This window comes from Hibiscus syriacus, unplaced genomic scaffold, assembly GCF_006381635.1.
Source record: "Hibiscus syriacus cultivar Baekdansim isolate YM2019G1 unplaced genomic scaffold, ASM638163v2 tig00110865_pilon, whole genome shotgun sequence".
In the NCBI taxonomy this organism is placed as follows: Eukaryota; Viridiplantae; Streptophyta; class Magnoliopsida; order Malvales; family Malvaceae; genus Hibiscus; species Hibiscus syriacus.
Window position 1 is genome coordinate 2,256,625 of NW_024062894.1, and position 20,622 is coordinate 2,277,246.

At 35.8% G+C, this 20,622-nt stretch overlaps 1 pseudogene; it reads right to left on the reverse strand.

The window, feature by feature from the left end:
- Positions 1 to 224: 224 nt before the first annotated feature.
- Positions 225 to 1,847, reverse strand: LOC120144000 (annotated as a pseudogene).
- Between the last annotated feature and the right edge of the window lie 18,775 nt (positions 1,848 to 20,622).

Below are 20,622 nucleotides of genomic sequence, written 5' to 3' on the forward strand. Positions count from 1 at the left end.
TGTCAAATGAGCACGGGTCACGTACATGGTTGCATGAATGAGCTGATCAGCACGATCTGTATCTGCTTCTCAATTCCAACTACTTTTCAAAGCACATAGAAGAATCTTTAACCAGAATCATGAAATAAAGGCCGAACCCTTTTGTATTTTACTTTTTCTTGTTTGATTATCTTAAAAATTAGAGGGAAAAAAACATACAAATCACACGTTCATATATGATTATACCAAATACCTCATCTCACATGACAATAACAAAAAAAAAAAATGATCCAATATTCACACAATTGTGTTTATTCTTCCTCTACCTGAAGCCTCAACTGAGCTCTGTCAGCATTGTTAGCATCAACAAAAGCCCTTAAAAATATGATCAGCAAAAAAGCTTTGTCATCTTAGGCCATTGATTCAACATTTTTCCGGAAAACTTTTAACATATCAGAAAATGTGACAATCCCAACCAAGCTACAATCATCCTCTATCACCCAAACATAGTTCACCCTATGAGCAATGGCTTGGATCATGACTGCAACAAGTGAGCTCTTGGGGTGGCAAACAATTGCCTCGGATCTTCTCACCATCCTGGCTGAATAACTCATCGACCTGCTCAGCCTCCCGGGCCTCGGCATCGGCAAAACCGAAGCCGCCATCGAGTATTCCTCGTCGGACGACGAAGATGCAGATGAGAACCCACCAATAAACATTGAAAAAGTGAAATGTTGAAGCATCCCATTCAGATTTTCTTCCTTTAGCTTTGCGGAAACCACCTTGACAAGCTCCTCCGGAGGACCTCCACAGTCGATGTAAGCCATTAGATCCCCTAATGACAAGGTCTTGACCGCCGCCGCCACCGTCTCATCACAGCAGGCCAAGGTGAAGGGTGAAATCTCTCCGATCAAGGCTCCCTCGCTGTCGACTACAGCCACCGAGGTTTGCTCCACCAGGGCTCGAGAGATGGCTCCAATGGCGGCTGAGGCAGGCGAGTGGTACTCACTAGTGATAAAGTTGGGGCTTATTATGTTAAGGGTATCGATGGATAAAGCAGGGATCGGTGAAAACAGACCGATGGAGCTTAGTAAGAATCTGATAACATCTTCTTGAGTTAGCCAGCAAAATTCCCGGCCTTTGTGATTAGTGACCGTAAGCGAAGGCTTTTGCTACTGTTTCGATCTCTTGTTGCTCAGCTTCGTTTTGATTGGCACCACAAGGTTCTGCGCTCCTTCAAGTATAAGATCAATTGCTTCCAACAAGCTGGAAAATAAAATGAAAATCAAACATTTATGATTAATTACTTGAAATTCAAGCATAAGAACCTTTAATTAATCAAGTTTCAAACAAGATGATGGGACATGATTTTCCAGTCTGACAACAAACTAAAACTTTTATCTTATGTTTGGAAAATCCAAATATTTAAACACATATAAAGAAGTGAAGAAAAAAACCCAGAAATCATGTGTACCTGCAAGACGGTTCCACATGCAAAACAAGGCCAGGAATCTTAGGCAAAAGCAGAGAAACAGGCTGATTCAAAGCAACCGGAGGTGACACCAAATTTTCATCTCTGCAGAGAAAACAAATGACATCCACAATGCAAATTTTGCCAACACATCGGCACTCATCAAGAAAATCATCAGCTGGTTCAAAGCCTGGAGTGGTTTTGGGCTTATGGTCACAGCTCCAGACGCTAACGAAAATATCATCAGAGGTTTTCAAGACCTCGAGTGCCTGGGCAATGGTGGATGTTACAGAAAGTGACCTCAGTGCTGGCTTCCCAAGACACAGGTCAGACAACTCATGTGTCAATAACCTTACTGCCATGCAAAAGCTATGGAAATTAGAGTGACTAAAATGGGTTTCCCTTTTTTCTTCTTTCTTGAAAGATGGATGTTGAAACTGGAGATTTTGGGGGGCTATATATAAGATAGTTGATGGTGTTGTTTGGAAAATGAAGGGGGAGGGGATACTATAAAGGTACCAATTACTGAAGTGAAAAAAAAAAATTGTGGGTCTAAAATATTTGGTTTTATAATGTAAAAAATAAATTAATTCGGATTCCAGTTGTGTAAATTATGTTTTACAGTGGTCTTGGTCATCTTCAAGTGTGCGAGTTTATGTTTTTTAATGCAGGTTAGGTTTACTTTATGATAATTGCTTCCTTTTGGACATCATTGCATTGTTACAGTGGATAAATTATTTTTTATTAATCATTCATCTATGATCGTTTGATCTAATTTGAATTTTATAAAATTATAATAATATTTTTTAATTTATTTTATTCGTAACGTTAGAGTTTATATAATCGTTACAATATGACTTAAGAGTTATGATTAAGGGTTCTTATCGAGCGAGTCGATCGCGAGTTTGGCAATGTTCGACTCGTGCTCGTTAAAAAATTTTATTGTTCGACTCGACTCGTTGCTCGTTAAGCTCGTTAAAATTTTACTCGACTCATGCTCAATAAAAAAACTTGTTGCTCGACTCGTGCTCGTTAAACTCGTTGCTCATTAAGCTTGTTACTCACCTCGTTGCTCGTCTCGTTACTCATTAAGCTCACTAAAATTTTTATCTTATTTTTTTAACATTAAGTAAAATCTACTAATATTATTTAGAGCTTAATATAAACATAAAAGGATAATTTTAACCAAAAATTTATCAAAAGAGTATATAAAACAAATTGAAAGTCTAAACACCGTAATAACAATCCAAAAATACATTAAAATAATAATTAGGGTTTAGTTTTCTATGTAGTAGAATAGTAATTATTAATTAATAATTTAGTATTTTTAATTATTTATTTGCAAATTAATAGATTAGTCCTTTATCATCTATTAGTAATTTTTTTAATAAAATAAAATTTTAAGATAATTAGTAAAAAATAGCGAGCTGTCCGCGAACTTATCGAGTCGAGTTGAATTTTACTCGACTCAGCTCGTTAAGGTCTTGAGTCGAACTCAAATTCAAATTGAATAAACTCGAATCAAATTTTCATCGAATTTTAACTGAGTTAAACTACTCATAAACTGTTCAACTCATTAAACACCCTAGTTACGAAGAATCATAACTCCCACGTTAATTAGTAAAACGACTCTCGAAAACATAACAAGTGCTTAGATTGTTTAAAATTTAAATAAATATATAACGAAAACCGAATACATTTCACGATTGAATGTATTTTGAAAAGTTCACAATTTATACTTTAATAGTAAATGAGACTGCTGATTATCGAACTGATCGTAGTTTAAAATAAAAAGATAGAACAATTCAAAAAAAAAATAAAAATAAAATAAAAAGATAGAAAAACTATAAGTTGTAAAGTTTAATGAGTCATCTGATGACAAACATGTATAAATATTAAATATAAATATTACAATCAAGAAATCATGTTAAAACAACACAACAATTAAATAAATGAGTATATTTAACTACCCATCACCTGAACATCATAATATAAAATTTCTAAAATTACGAGTCTCCTTGTAACTATGCAGGATCGAGACCTTATCCTTCGAAAAATAAACTCAAACAAAAAATGGATATGAATCTTACTTTTTTGAAGAATAAACTCAAATAGAAAACATGATGAGAACCTTACCCTCTGAAGAGGAACCCGATTTAACCCAAAAGAATAAACTCAAACAAAAAATATTATAGAGACCTACTCCCAAGACCTTTGCTGATAGTCTAATATAAAATATCATATTAACTCAATCATAAGAATCTAAATAACGCTCGAGTCTTATATGATTATATAAATGTTCAGAAATTATGTATGATTGCATGACATATACCAAAAGAAGAGAAAATATTTACTAGCATAAATCAAATAAAATAACAATTCATACATAAAGTATCACGCACTGAAGACGATCCAATAACAAATAAATCATACAAAATTTAGCTTAAAAAGCATAAAATGTAATGTTTGGTCAAGGAATACCTTTCTTAGTTAGATAATATCAATTAAGCCTTATGCTTCCTTTGATTAGCAGTATTAATACTCGTGGAGTAGGAATGCATAACTAGAGTCAAAAGTGTAAAGTTGAGTTGAACTAAATAAGAGTGGTTCAAATACTATAGAATAGTGCAAAGATACACTAAAACATTAGTGACAACTTTGATGAATTTTGTCAATATTTTTTTTGTGATTACATTATTTGACATATAAAGATTAATAATAGTGATAAAAATTTAGTCAACAATAGTATTCTTATTAGTGATAGATATTTTATCACAATTACATAATTAAACTGATCACTTAAAAAATTTATTATGAAATTCATTATAGTAGATCTTACATTTTTAGTTGTATCCATCATCTTTACGAACTTGCGTTCTATTCATTGTCATCGGTTAGTTATTCATTAATGATATATGATATGACGTCTCCACATGTTTATTTTGTATAACTACCAGTATCCAATTGATTAATCGACTAATATAGATTGACTACTACGTAGGCAAGGGTGACCCTCCCAACCCAATTTAGTTAATGGATCTAGTGTCTCATCCACTGACAAATGTAAAACATGGCCAGAGTGGGCACGTGCCCACCATAAATTCAAATTTCTTTGTATTAGTTGTCCATTTTACTATTGGTGCTCACTCTGAAATTTTATTTGTGCACACCCTATACAAAAATTTCAATAATTAATATATGTGTGCCCACGCTAAAAAATATTTATCGATTTGCCATTGACCTCTTCTGTAACATCCCAAAATACGGGTTAGTGACCAAAAGTGTAAAATTTCAGAATATGGTGATTAAAGTATAATAGTTTAATAGTTTAATGATTTGTTCGGAAATGTTTCCTAAAAGTTTATAGTAATTATCCAAAGAATTAAAGGGCAAAATGGTCATTAGACTTGAAAATTATAATTAAATGATATATATATATATGGATAAGGATGGGAGATTTTCCAGAAAAATCTCTTCTCTCTTTTCTTCTTCATTTTCTCTTCTCCACGTGTGAAGCCAAGCAAGCAAAGGTGAGTTTTCTCTTGAGCTGATTATGTGTTGAAATTTAAGTTTAGTTTTGATTCTTAGATGCTAAGTAAGATTAAGGAAGGATCAATTTGCTTTAAAACAACAAAATGAAGAGTTTATGAGGATTTAAAGATTTGAAGTTTTTGAATGAAATATCGAAATAAAGTTTATATTGAGAATTGGAAGTTGAATTTGACTTGTCATCAAGTCAATTAAGGGATAGGAAGTGTTAGAATAGGAATTTGAACATGTTGCAAAACTAGTATAATTTTTGCAATTACATAGAAATGACTAGATTTGAAGTTAAAGAAGTGATTAGGGAATAAGAATAAGTTTAAGTATGTGTATAAAGTTAGGAGTATTAAAGGAAGTGAAATAGGAAGGTTTGAGCTGAAATAAGGTGATTTTCGAGCTCAAAATGAGATTTCTGGGCTAGGGGAATCGGTACCCATTCAAGGGGAATCGATTCCCCCTCAAACGAGTATGAATTCCAGAATGCTAGAGGGGAATCGATACCCCCAGGGGGGGGGGAACCGATTCCCCCATAATGAAAAAAAAAGAAGAAAGAAGAGAGATTAAACTATTAATCCCTTAAATTGGTAGGACATTAGAGGTTAATTTCAAGACTTGGGCATCTGATAATCATCTTGAAAATTATGCTTATGTAGATATTGAACGTGACTTTGTTTCAAAGTAAACGAAGGGTTAGAATTGATTCAATTCAAACAAGGCTAAGGTGAGTGCATATTAGTATTATATGATGTTAAATGGAAATAAGACTTGCGACAAGTCTATTTCCATAGTAAAGTGCATGAATTCATAAATAGAAGTATATGTGTATGATTTATATGTGTTTGACATGTTATTGTATATATGTATTATATGGTTGATATGAATATGTGATGAATAGGTAGAAAGGAAACAAATGATGATATAAGAATCTATTATAAGATATATGATATGAAAATATGATATGAGCTATGTGAGATATGAATATAAAATCATATGAGAAGTGAAAAGAATTACATGAAAATAGACTAAGTGATTACATGTATATGTGAAAGAAGCTATGAGCTTTTATGAATATGTGATATGAATGAAGCTATATGATACGATCTATGTGATTACATGCACATATGATATATGTTATATGAAATGACATATGAATAGGCAATACGTGATACATGTGATATGATATGGAATACATGATTACATATACATGTGGTATGTGACAGAAGAGAAATGACAAGTAATGTGAACTGTTAAATGATAATGCCCATATTATGTGATATGAGCTAGGTATAGTTGGTATGCCAAGAGTCAAAGAACTACCTATGTCTGTCGAGACATATGGACAGTATACCTATGTTCTAAGGAACTATGGATAGTTTACCTAGGTTCTTCGGGACCTATGGATAGTTACCGAGGATCTTTATGACCTCTGGATAGTTACCGAGGATCTTTATGACCTCTGGATAGTTACCGAGGATCTTTATGACCTCTGGATAGTTACCGAGGATCTTTATGACCTCTGGATAGTTACCGAGGATCTTTATGACCTCTGGATAGGTCCTTCGGAAAATTCATGGAGCTGTGGGGACAGCATACGTGTGCACAATCTCATAATACTCGTATACCTTGGGTTCTCAATAGTGTATATGGACTTAAATAAGACATAACGAGGATGTATATAGTTGTATCTTAATATGGTATTATTACGATTGGTATTGGCTCATATATGGTATAATAAATGATGGTATGATAGTATAATTGTGTTTGGATAGTAGACAACATGTTTATATTTTAATAATTCTTTATGATGTAATTATGCCTCACTAAGTCTATGACTTAGCGTGTAAGTGTTTTTACACGTAGTTTCGAAGAGCAGGAGAATCAAGAATAGGAATTTGCAGATCAACCTATCTCTACTCAGCGATCAGATCAGAAGTAAAGTCACAGTAGGTATTTTGTTGTATGTAGTGTGTTGGCATGTAAGAACAGTGTTAGTTCAAATGCTCTGATTAGTTTTGTCTTATTTGGTTAACTCGTGTGCAGTGACAATGTTATTTTAATCAAAGTTTTAAATTTCATTGGTTTTCGTTAAAAGATTAAAGTTTGAAAAGTCAATGTGACACCTCAGACTTGTATCCGGGTCGGATACGGGTTGAGGGTGTTACATTTAATGGTATCAGAGCTACGGTTTAGTCGATTCTCGGCATAAACCGGAGTCCATAGTGTCTTAAAAAGTGTTCATGCCAACATAGTAGTAAGAACTTCTGATCTGATACGATAATGAGTATGTTGTTTAGCTAATAGAAATATTTGGTTATCTCTTATTAGATGTCCGGACAAGATAGCTCTCGGGGTGAAGCGAGAGATGATAGATTAGCTGAAAGTAGTAATTCACCTGCCCTGGCCAGGCAAGGTGAAGGACAGGCACCCTCTGGAGTGCCTGTACAAGATCAAAATGTATTTTTCAGGACGTTGGGCACTATTTTGACACGTTCCAAACTCCTGCATCCTCACCGCAGAGGATTAATATAGCCAAAGAGTTTAAAAGGATTAGGAGCTCCAGAGTTCAAAGGGAAGCCGAAGAAGGTCCTGTTGTTGCGGACCTTTGGCTTAATGATGTAAAGATCATGTTAGAGGGACTCCACTGCTCTGATATGGAGAAACTAGATGGGATGGTCTCTTTGCTCCGTGGGCAAGCAAGAATCTGGTGGACGAATGTTATTCATAGGATGCCAAATGATCAGAAAACATGGTATTTATTTTTAGAAGAGTTTAAGCACAAGTATATAGGAGATCAGTTCATCAGGGAAATGAAGCAAGAATTCTTGAATTTGAAACAGCTGAATCGCACAGTGTATGAATATGAGTGTGAATCAACAAGTTAAGTCGATTTGCAGCCGAATTGATCCGGACAGAGAAAGAAGCATGTGAGTGGTTTATTGAAGGACTACGACCAAGGCTAAAAGAGATGTTGATTGTTTTGAACTTGTCCTCATTTCAGGAAGTAGTAAATCGTGCTAAAGCTCTAGAAAGAGCTCAGAATGAGTAGTTTGGGGATCAGAAAGCTCAATCTTCCAAAAGAACGGGGGCTTCGTCGAGCTCTGTACCACCCAAGAGAGGTAGAGATTCTGGGTTCCAATACCATGTAAAGCCTGAATCAGTGGTATCCTCTGCTAGAGGATCAAATCAGATGAGAGCTAGACAGACTCAATTAGGAAAGTCTGGTGATGGAAGAGCACAACAGAGACACTGTCAGATTTGTGAGAGATATCATGGTGGGGCATGTAGAGTTGAATCTGGAGCCTGTTTTCGATGTGGGGAAATAGGACATTTCATGAGAGATTGTCCACTGGGGACAGGAAAGCCTGTGCAGTCGGAGCGATCTGCTTCGATATCCCAGAGAGGACGGGGTAGAGGTAGAGGAAGAAGTCAGACAGAATTTTCTACTCAACAGGAAATGCGCTCTACGGCTAGAGTATATAATCTCAATATCAGTGAAGACAATGAGGATCCAGAGATAATAACAGGTATCTTCTATTGTACAGTAAATGCTTTATGATATTATTAATAGAGCTTGTATAACCATATACGAGTAGAGATGGGTGAAAGAATTGAGAATTCAATTAGAAATTATTCATAGTATATGACAGTGACAAATTTATTAGAGTACAGTGTGTGGATAAGTAAGATATATTGAAAGTGTCCCATTATAATGTTAGAGGATTTATATCGTTCTGAAATAGAATAGTTTCTTGCGCATTGATAAGATAAGGTATAGGGGATGATTCTTATAAGGAGAATATTAAAAGATCAAATGATGCAGAATATTGTTATAGGAAAGTTTAAGAATATGTACATCAGTGATCAGTTATAAGACAAAGGAAAATGGAATGGTTGAATCTGAACATAAAAATAATAATAATAATATAATAATAAATATAGATGGATTATTGGTATGATGAAAATAGAGGTTACTCTATATAATGAGTTACATTATATGGATTTTAAAAAGGTTAAAGTAAAATGCATTGGAGATGTAGACAATATCTTATCTCCTGGTGCAATGAAATTCGAGGACGAATTTTCTTAAGGGGGGGAGATTTGTAACATCCCAAAATACGGTTAGTGACCAAAGTGTAAATTTCAGAATATGGTGATTAAAGTAATAGTTTAATAGTTTAATGATTTGTTCGGAAATGTTTCCTAAAAGTTTATAGTAATTATCCAAAGAATTAAAGGGCAAAATGGTCATTAACTTGAAAATTATAATTAAATGATATATATATATGGATAAGGATGGGAGATTTTCTAGAAAAATCTCTTCTCTCTTTTCTTCTTCATTTTCTCTTCTCCACGTGTGAAGCCAAGCAAGCAAAGGTGAGTTTTCTCTTGAGCTGATTATGTGTTGAAATTTAAGTTTAGTTTTGATTCTTAGATGCTAAGTAAGATTAAGGAAGGATCAATTTGCTTTAAAACAAAATGAAGAGTTTATGAGGATTTAAAGATTTGAAGTTTTTTGAATGAAATATCGAAATAAAGTTTATATTGAGAATTGGAAGTTGAATTTGACTTGTCATCAAGTCAATTAAGGGATAGGAAGTGTTAGAATAGGAATTTGAACATGTTGCAAAACTAGTATAATTTTTGCAATTACATAGAAATGACTAGATTTGAAGTTAAAGAAGTGATTAGGGAATAAGAATAAGTTTAAGTATGTGTATTAAAGTTAGGAGTATTAAAGGAAGTGAAATAGGAAGGTTTGAGCTGAAATAAGGTGATTTTCGAGCTCAAAATGAGATTTCTGGGCTAGGGGAATCGGTACCCATTCAAGGGGAATCGATTCCCCCTCAAACGAGTATGAATTCCAGAATGCTAGAGGGGAATTGATACCCCCCAGGGGGGGGGAACCGATTCCCCCATAATGAAAAAAAGAAAGAAGAGAGATTAAACTATTAATCCCTTAAATTGGTAGGACATTAGAGGTTAATTTCAAGACTTGGGCATCTGATAATCATCTTGAAAATTATGCTTATGTAGATATTGACGTGACTTTGTTTCAAAGTAAACGAAGGGTTAGAATTGATTCAATTCAAACAAGGCTAAGGTGATGCATATTAGTATTATATGATGTTAATGGAAATAAGACTTGCGACAAGTCTATTTCCATAGTAAAGTGCATGAATTCATAAATAGAAGTATATATGTTGATTTATATGTGTTGACATGTTATTGTATATATGTATTATATGGTTGATATATGTGATTATGAATAGGTAGAAAGGAAACAAATGATGATAAGAATCTATTATAGATATGATATGAAATATGATATGAGCTATGTGAGATATGAATATAAAATCATATGAGAAGTGAAAAGAATTACATGAAAATAGACTAAGTGATTACATGTATATGTGAAAGAAGCTATGAGCTTTTATGAATATGTGATATGAATGAAGCTATATGATACGATCTATGTGATTACATGCACATATGATATATGTTATATGAAATGACATATGATAGGCAATACGGATACATGTGATATATATGGAATACATGATTACATATACATGTGGTATGTGACAGAAGAGAATGACAAGTAATGTGAACTGTTAAATGATGCCCATATTATGTGATATGAGAGCTAGGGTATAGTTGGTATGCCAAGAGTCAAAGAACTACCTATGTCTGTCGAGACATATGGACAGTATACCTATGTTCTAAGGAACATATGGATAGTTTACCTAGGTTCTTCGGGACCTATGGATAGTTACCGAGGATCTTTATGACCTCTGGATAGTTGTGATATGAGAGCTAGGGTATAGTTGGTATGCCAAGAGTCAAAGAACTACCTATGTCTGTCGAGACATATGGACAGTATACCTATGTTCTAAGGAACATATGGATAGTTTACCTAGGTTCTTCGGGACCTATGGATAGTTACCGAGGATCTTTATGACCTCTGGATAGTTACCGAGGATCTTTATGACCTCTGGATAGTTACCGAGGATCTTTATGACCTCTGGATAGTTACCGAGGATCTTTATGACCTCTGGATAGTTACCGAGGATCTTTATGACCTCTGGATAGGTCCTTCGGAAAATTCATGGCTGTGGGGACAGCATACGTGTGCACAATCTCATAATACTCGTATACCTTGGGTTCTCAATAGTGTATATGGACTTAAATAAGACATAACGAGGATGTATATAGTTGTATCTTAATATGGTATTATTACGATTGGTATTGGCTCATATATGGTATAATAAATGATGGTATGATAGTATAATTGTGTTTGGATAGTAGACAACATGTTTATATTTTAATAATTCTTTATGATGTAATTATGCCTCACTAAGTCTATGACTTAGCGTGTAAGTGTTTTTACACGTAGGTTTCGAAGAGCAGGAGAATCAAGAATAGGAATTTGCAGATCAACCTATCTCTACTCAGCGATCAGATCAGAAGTAAAGTCACAGTAGGTATTTTGTTGTATGTAGTGTGTTGGCATGTAAGAACAGTGTTAGTTCAAATGCTCTGATTAGTTTTGTCTTATTTTGGTTAACTCGTGTGCAGTGACAATGTTATTTTAATCAAAGTTTTAAATTTCATTGGTTTTCGTTAAAAGATTAAAGTTTGAAAAGTCAATGTGACACCTCAGACTTGTATCCGGGTCGGATACGGGTTGAGGGTGTTACATCTTCCTGTTAGACCAACTGGCTATTATTTTTTGATAAATTAATACAATATGACTTTTAAGATGATCGAACGTGTGACCTTCAGAGAAATAGTGCAACGCCTATCCACTATGTTAAGTATTTTATATAATAGAAATAATTTTGAATTAAAGGCACATAATTTTTTTTTATAAGATATGAATATTTAGGGAGATTAGTTTATGGTCGGAGAACTTGATGCAAATAGAAAGAGCAACGTAGGCGGAAGTGGTGGTATGTCGATTCAGTGTTGGAACAATGTTACCTCAAAGAGGGTGACAAAGCTCAAGGAAGATCTGGAAGTGCTTGAAGAAAATGTTGAACGTACAAAAGATAGTTAAGAACTTACCATTCTAATAACAACAAAGTAGTTGAGAAGGATATATGAAATGGTGGAAATCAAAGTAGAAGGTCAAATCCACAATATCAGAGTGGTGAAAAATAATGTTCACGAATGTACATGTTGATCGACAAAATATAGAAATTCATAAAATAAAAGAGGGGCATCGAGAGAACACATGATGAAAGTTTGTCCGATGTTTCATAAAAAATGACCGAAAAAGTTAAACATAGAGTGAAAATTTTACGAAGAGACAAGTGTAGGATAAAAAAATTATTGATAATGGCCTCGCCATGAGTATACCTCTAAAGGGTCTCTAACCCTAATGACTGTAACTACTGTGCATTCTCTAAATACGAAACTGACACTCATGTACACTATCTAAATGCAACATTAACTAGTATTTGGTCTCCCATAACCATCAGACACTAGTTAACTATAGATACCACACTCGGCTAACCCAACCCTCGCGAGTGTTAGGCCTCGCGCCCAAATTAGCCATAGAAATGCCTCACATACTTACTTAGGTGTATCTAGGTAAGGATACCCCACCTGCCAACCCACCCCTAGCGAGTGTTAAAGCCTCGCGCCATAGTTAGCTACAGAAGTACCTAACACACCTGCTTAAGTGTATTTAGTTATCCTATACCACTAGACGATATTCACCTCATGTACTGGACTGATGCGTCTATACATACATATCTAAGGCTCAAAGGTCACACAACACTGACATTGTTAACCCATTCATCATGGGTGTTTGTGCCTCGCGCCCTAACTAGCTCCCGAAGTACCTCGTGCACTACAATGCCCCACTAGGGCAACTAAGGTAGCTTGGCTACACCGTTGCATAGTTGTACACAGTAAGGTGAGGTTGTCCTCTTACTAGCTGATGTCTTTCTCATTATCTCATCTAGAACGTTAGACAAGGGTTTATTAAAAGGTTCTATTATGGCCATTCGATACTTGAGGGTGTTTTAGTCCTTCTTTGATTCTAGGAAAGTCTCTACATGTTTCATGATTTTACAACGATTACTATTATTTATGTTTACAACCTGTAGCGTTAGCTAGCTCGATGCCTAACTCAAGTTCACTACTGGGTAATGACACTTTAGTTGCTCTTACTACACTTCTCTCAATTTACCCTCGAATTGCAGGGACAATTGTACGCTTATCATTTGCTGAAACTCTTGCAATAAATACTCCACTGTTTCGTAATATGGTTAAATCGTCATACCATTTATTGATAATTCCTTTGCGACGATCCTACATTATTATATACTCGCTACATGATCGACTGAAGACACTTGGACACATCATGCCTACTATGGTTACTCTGGTAGTAACCCACTCCTATGAGTATTTCTGGGCCCCTTTGGACATTTACATCCCCACGGACTAATTTCTATCATTATGGACTATCCTTAGCTCTTACATGCCTTAAATAGGTCAAATCCGATGATGATATTAGAACCTATTTCCAACGGTGGTATTATAACATATTTCTAGTGCTAGTACTAGAACCTATCTCCAACGCTGATATCGGTACAAGATACCTTTAGTACCGATAACAGAGGGGTAGTATCGATATTGTTCCCTTTAATATTGATACTCCCTACCAAAAATACCCATAATTCATCCAATATCGATGTTGTTTATTCAATATCGATACTAGAACCCATAAATGCCTTGTTTAAGCACGAAAAACACTAAAAAAAATATCCCAAAGGTCTCAGCTTGGTTCCTAATCATGTGCTAAAGCTTTAGAAGGTTACTTAGGGTATTAAAATAACATAAAAACACTTTCTTTACTACTAAAACATCATTTAATCATAAAATCAAGTATAAACCCTAAAATTCTCAATACACAAATCTTAGCAATTCCTTCATATTTTTGAAAGCCTTAACACTCCAAAGGATTATAAATACAATACCTGATGTTTGAATCCTGAAATGAAGCTCCTTGCTTAGCCAACCCATTTACTTTATGATTTGGATGAAACCCCCCATTTTTTTCCTTAGCTAGAAAGAACTCAAGACCTTGATTTAATAAAACGATGTTGCTGGTGGAATTATGAACAAAATTGAAGTATGAAATATGCCCAATAACTTACCTTTGAGCTATGCAAATTTGGAGAGGGATAAGGAAGAAATGGAAATGAACAGAAGAAAATGAAATGAGAGATATAAAAGATCTCATCCTCTAAAATGGGATAATTATGCTTTTGGTCTTTCTCATCTTTCTACCATTCAAAAATCTCCTTTTTATGGCTAATTGGGACCAATTCCAACCCAATGACTTAAGTTTTGAAATTCATGGGGTCCACATGCCTCTCATGTCAACCCGAAACCACTAGCCCATAATTTAGGGTGTTACAAGCGATAAACAAAGAAGTGGTGGTAGCGAATGTAGCAAAAAGAGAGGTGTTTGTTGGAATATCAGGAATCGAAATATTTTCAAGGGAGCTTCTCAAAAGGGAGAAATTGACGGTTAGACAACTGGATAAATAAATTGAAAATGTTGGCCAGTTTTTATTAAGAAAAATATTCGACTTGATGCTTAATGCAAAAATTGAACAGCCTTACTTTGATTTTGGTAAGGTTTGGAATTTGAAGGTTCCTACAAAAGTTAAAAATTTTCTATGGATGCTAAAACTAGATAGAATCCAAACTAAAGTCTTCATTTTGAAGAGAGGACTGAAGCTGTTTGAATCACAATGTTTGTGTTTGGAGTAGTTTATGTCATGAGGAGTTGAATCACCTTTTTTAGACTGCGATTTCATGAATAATTTTTGGGAAAATTTTTGTGGATGGTGGAAACTCGAATGGAAAAGCTTGAGCAACATTGTAAGTCTATTCCAATTTTGTTTGCATACTAATTTCACATGCGAGCAAAAAGTCTTTGGTTAGCCTCGGCGAAAAGCTGCTTTTTGGAGTATTTTGCTAGCACAAAACGAGGAAACTTTCAATGAGAAGCCTATAACCTTAAAGGATCTTCTTTTTTACACAAAACTTAGAACTCTGTTCTGGATCAAGGCTTCAAAAGGATGGATGAAGTTCGAATTTAGAAGTTTGGTGGGATAACCCACAACGCATTATGGAAAGAAAAAATATCTAAAAAAATTGTTTTAGAGGAATGGATCATGCTGAGGACATATTGTGCAAAGTTTATGGTGGCTGACATTGAGAAGAATAAGGGGGTAGGGTATGGGGTGTGTTGCGTTTGGGTGATGGGTCGAGGTAGGGGTAAATTATGCATTCCTTGTCGCTATAAAAACTGCCCTTGAGGTCTCTATTGAAGCGAAATGACCAAAGCTAGACCCGTTCATTGTGGAAAAGAGACCTAGGGTGGCTTTAAATCGGTTGAACGTTGTGAACAATCATCTTTGACGGTGGTAGCGTCTGTTGGCGGATATCGATAGGCTGGTTTGCATCACTAGAATGGTGAGTATCAATCATATCTAGTGTCGAAGCAATGCCATGAAAGAGAACTTTGCATTTGAATGTATAGGAAGACAATACCTTTTCAAAGCATGATGGTGAAATTCGACAAATTTTCGAAATTTCATGGGATTTTGGTTTATAGAGATTGTTTAGGTCTTATGTTGGTTTTAAAGGTGGGACGGGAGAAGATGTTTTGTTAGCATGGTGTTGTTTGAGAGGGGAAAAGTAATTTTTTGTTTCGTTGTTTTGCCTGCCATTTCTTTTGGTGTTATATTCGACCACCCTTTGTACACTTGTTCCCTTCTAACCGAATGAGTGTTTTAACAATGCAAAGGGTGATCTAGTATGTTCTTTTTCTATTAAATAAGACAAACTTTACTTGGAAAAAAAATCATTTTTCATTAAAGTTTGACTGTCAAAATAATTACTAGGAACAAAATTATTAAATTATTAAACTAGAATATCCTTGCATAATTAAGATTTAGTTACATAGTGTAAACTATTTTAAGTTTTACATAGATTTGAAATTATTGAATAAGTGAAAATAGACGAGTAATATTAACTCATTATTTTCTATACAAAAATATAACTATAAATATTTTAAAAATAATTATATATGAAATGGAGAAAAAATTATATAAAAAACTTTTGTATTTAACTTATAAATGATATTTGAACTTATAAAGTAGTTTCGGTTGGTAAAGAGAGTCTTGATTTTTCAGAGAGTTTTGATTTTTCAGAAACTTTAAGTTTAAACAATAAAAATTGTGCGTTTTTTTTGTCAAATTATTAAGAGAAAATCGCCTCAGTGACCAAAAAAAAGTTATAATATACGATTTTAACCAACTTTTTTTGGATTTGCCAAAATGACCAACAAAATCGCAACGCGAAATAAAAATCGCAACGCGATCCCCAGAATCGCAAATCAGTTTCCAGAATCGCAAATCAGTTTCCAAAATCGCAACGCGATTCTTGAAAATCGCGATGCGATAGTACAAATTCGCATTGCGATTTTCCATAATCGCAACGCGAATATGAAAATCGCAACGCGAACACATAAATCGCAACGCGTATCCGTAAATCGCAACGTGTATCCGTAAATCGCAACGCGTATGGGTAAATCGCAATGCGTATCCGTATATCGCAACGCGTATCCATAAATCGCAACGATAATACATAAAATCGCAACGCGTATCCGTAAATCGCAACGCGATATTTAAAGCGCCATTATAATCGCTACGCGTATTTTATTTTCAAATTACAAAAAGAATATTAAGACAAAATCCCGTAATCGCAACTCATAACCTAAAACCTAAAATCACAACTCAGTCCCATCTCCATCTCTCACTCTCTACGGCGAAGAAATCCGTCCCCATCTCCGAAGATTTCCGTCCCCATCTCCGGCGAAATCCCTCACAACCATTCACGGTCAGAAATCCCTCACAATATTCAGAAATGGAAAATCAACCTCCGAGGGTTAGTTTTTTTAATTATTTTATTTTGAAATGTTTGCATTATTGTAGGTTTTTCATATTGAAACTGATGATAAGTTACTGGTCATTTCAATAATAGATTAACCATTTCACTTAGATTTCATTTCGCGTTACGATTCTGTCGTTGCGATTTTCATTTCGCGTTGCTATTCTCTCGTTGCGATTTTCAAGTTAGTATTTGTCTTTGTCTTGTTCTGTCTTTTGGTTGAAGTAATGCAATCCATTCAAGTTTCAATTTGCAGAAGAGTCGCAACGAGATAAATGAAAATCGCAACGAGAGAATGACTGTCGCAACGAGAGAATCGCAACGCGAAATGAAAATCGCAACGAGAGAATCGCAACGCGAAACCAAAATCGCATTGCGATTTTCATTTCGCGTTGCGATTCTCTCGTTGCGATTTCATTTCGCGTTGCGATTCTCTCGTTGCGATTGTCATCTCGCGTTGCTATTCTCTCGTTGCGATTTTCATTTCAACCAAAAGACAAAACAGTGTTGCAAATTTTAGTTTCAAGAATAAACTACTACTTTTTATGTTTATTGTTTTTGGTATATCTTCACAGTGTAGTTTTTGGTATATCTAACTTGGTATGTTTATTGTTTTTGTAGAAATTTTTTCGCTCAATTGACCTTGAGAAATAAGTCAGCCTGGCCACTACAATTGCAAAGAAGCTTTCACCTGCTCAAAGACAATTGTTTGAGGAAACCTGCTTCGGGCCATGGCTGAGAGTACAGCATCCGGGTGGAGATGCTAATTTGACCCATTTGTGGCTTCAGACCATGACATCAATCTACCCGACAGTATACAACGTGGTGAGGAAGAGATATGGTTTCATTTTCCACCAGCGTATACTTGCTTTGGGCGGAAGGAGTTCTGCTTAATCACTGGTCTACGATTCGGACACGATGATGTAGGCGGTACACTCGTCATATCGCCCGCCCATCATGGTTATCCCGGGTTTTTCCGGATGAGTCAATGGAGAAGCCGAACCTACATGTCGACGACCTGAAGAATTATTTAATAAGAAAGCTGGTTTCACTCGGATGGAAGACGTCGATGTTGTCCGAGTATGCCTTCTACTACTTGTGTATGCCGGCTTTTTAGGCAGAGAGGCCAGACAACCTATTCATCGGGAGCTAATAATATTGGTAGAGGACCTGAATGCATGGAATCTGTTTCCGTGGGGTTCGTATATATGGAAAGCTACCTGGACTAAGTTGTCGTCTGCCTTTGATGACCGCAAAAGTTTGCGGGGCGATGGGTCCAATACACTTTGTCAGGCTTTGTTTGGGCCTTTAAGGTAAGAATTTCTATATAATTTCTAAAATTATATTAATTATTTAACAATTACTAATTTTGTATTATATTGTTTGTAGATTTGGATATTCGAGGCTTTCCCCAGCATGCGTACATATGCAATAAAAACGTCAAATGATATTCCCAGGGCTATTTCCTGGAAGAGGAAAACTCTGTTGGATTGGGAAGACTTAATACCATATGCCACAATAAATAATGTAAGTTAACACAAATACTTTCATATATATATAAACAAGTTATTAATAGTAGACGTTTAACTTTGTTTGAGTTTTTATATTTTAGGAGGCCAACATTCCATTACAAAGACTGACACCCACGGAGGAAGAGCTTGCCACTGATTGGTGGCAAGCTAGTCAGAATTTTTTTGATGGCACGGATGATGAGCAACATCCATTTCCTCCAATTCGAGAGCCATCACCTCACCTAGAGCCATCACCCGATCGACCCGACTATACACCTCTAGAACGAGAGCCATCACCTATCCCGTCACATCATCGAGCCTCTTCTCCACCATCACCTCATGATAGGCGACCGGCAAAGATGCCACGACTCCTATCTCCTGTTCTCCACCTCCACCTCAACGGGATGAGTCAAGGGAGTTACGTGATGAGGTCAATGCCTTGCGTGAGGAGATCGGTACTCTACGCGATAACGATGGTGCATGGCGTGTGGAGGTGTCAACTTTACGTGGTGAGGTTGCCGCTCTACGTGAGATGATAGTATCGTTGCAGAATGAGGTTCATACTCTACGCAACGAGGTAAGTTTAAGATTTTCCATATTTAACTTAATGATAAATTTACTCGTAATTTCACTTAGATTAGCCATTTCACTTAGATTGCTTAGTAAATTTATTCGGTTGCTGCCAATTCTGCTAAACTGTGTATTCTTTAACACTGTGAAATAGTATTTGTCTTTGTTTTGTCTTTTGGTTGAAAGTAATTTGTTCGGTTGCTGCCAATTCTGCTAAACTGTATTCTTTAACACTGTGAAATATATTTGTCTTTGTTTTGTCTTTTGGTTGAAAGTAAATTTGTTCGGTTGCTGCCAATTCTGCTAAACTGTGTATTCTTTACTGTGAAATAGTATTTGTCTTTGTTTTGTCTTTTGGTTGAAAGTAAATTTGTTCGGTTGCTGCCAATTCTGCTAAACTGTGTATTCTTTAACACTGTGAAATAGTATTTGTCTTTGTTTTGTCTTTTGGTTGAAAGTAAATTTATCCATTCAAGTTTCAATTTGCAGAAGAAGAAATAGTTTACTTTCGCAACACGAAACTTAAAATCGCAACGCGAAACCAAAATCGCAACGCGAAATGAAAATCGCAACGACAGAATCGCAACGCGAAACCAAAATCGCAACGACAAGATCGCAACGCGAAACCAAAATCGCATTGCGATTTTCATTTCGCGTTGCGATTCTTTCGTTGCGATTTTGGTTTCGCGTTGCGATTCTGTCGTTGCGATTTTCATTTCGCGTTGCGATTTTGGTTTCGCGTTGCGATTTTAAGTTTCGTGTTGCGAAAGTAAACTATTCTTCTTCTGCAAATTGAAACTTGAATGGATTGCATTACTTCAACCAATAGACAAAACAAAGACAAATACTAACTTCAGGGTATTAGTTTGAAACATATTTTCTTTGTTATCTGATGCATTTTGTGAACTATGATAGAATAATGACTTGGGTGAATACAATGCAAGTTTGAAACATATTTGTCTTTGTTTTCACTGTTTAAATATCATGTCTGTTTATTTACTGATTTTTGTATTTAATTATTTAGCGGCCCGATAGAGTGGATGCTTTACGTCGGGTTATGCTTGCACGACGGAGTTCACGTATCAGACAGCGTGCACGTGCTATTAAGTCTCCGTACACCCCAATAGTGCGAAGACACCGCAAGAAGAAGCCCGACTCGCCTGTCATCCCTCAAGAGTCCACTCCTATCGTTGAAGAGGCCCCCCATATCATTCCTCGAGAGTCCCCTCCCACCGTTCAAGAGGCCACTGTCATCATTGAAGAGGTCCCTCCCACCATTCAAGAGCCCGATTCACATGGCGTCATATGTAGGCTTCTTGAGAAACCCTCTGACGTGCCGGACATGATGGATTCAAGTTGGCTCTCGTATGAGTTACCGGCCAGTACCATACCGGTATCTGAAGAGGAGAGGAACAACTACCGGACACAATTTTGGATAACACCCTTTGGGCTAAGACCGCAGTTGATTTTTATCTACATGAGCGGAGCAAGGGGTGTTTCACTGACATATGCAAGCTCACCGATGATATCTTTTTGTTGCTTGAACGGCCTTGGGGGGCGTATTATTAGGGG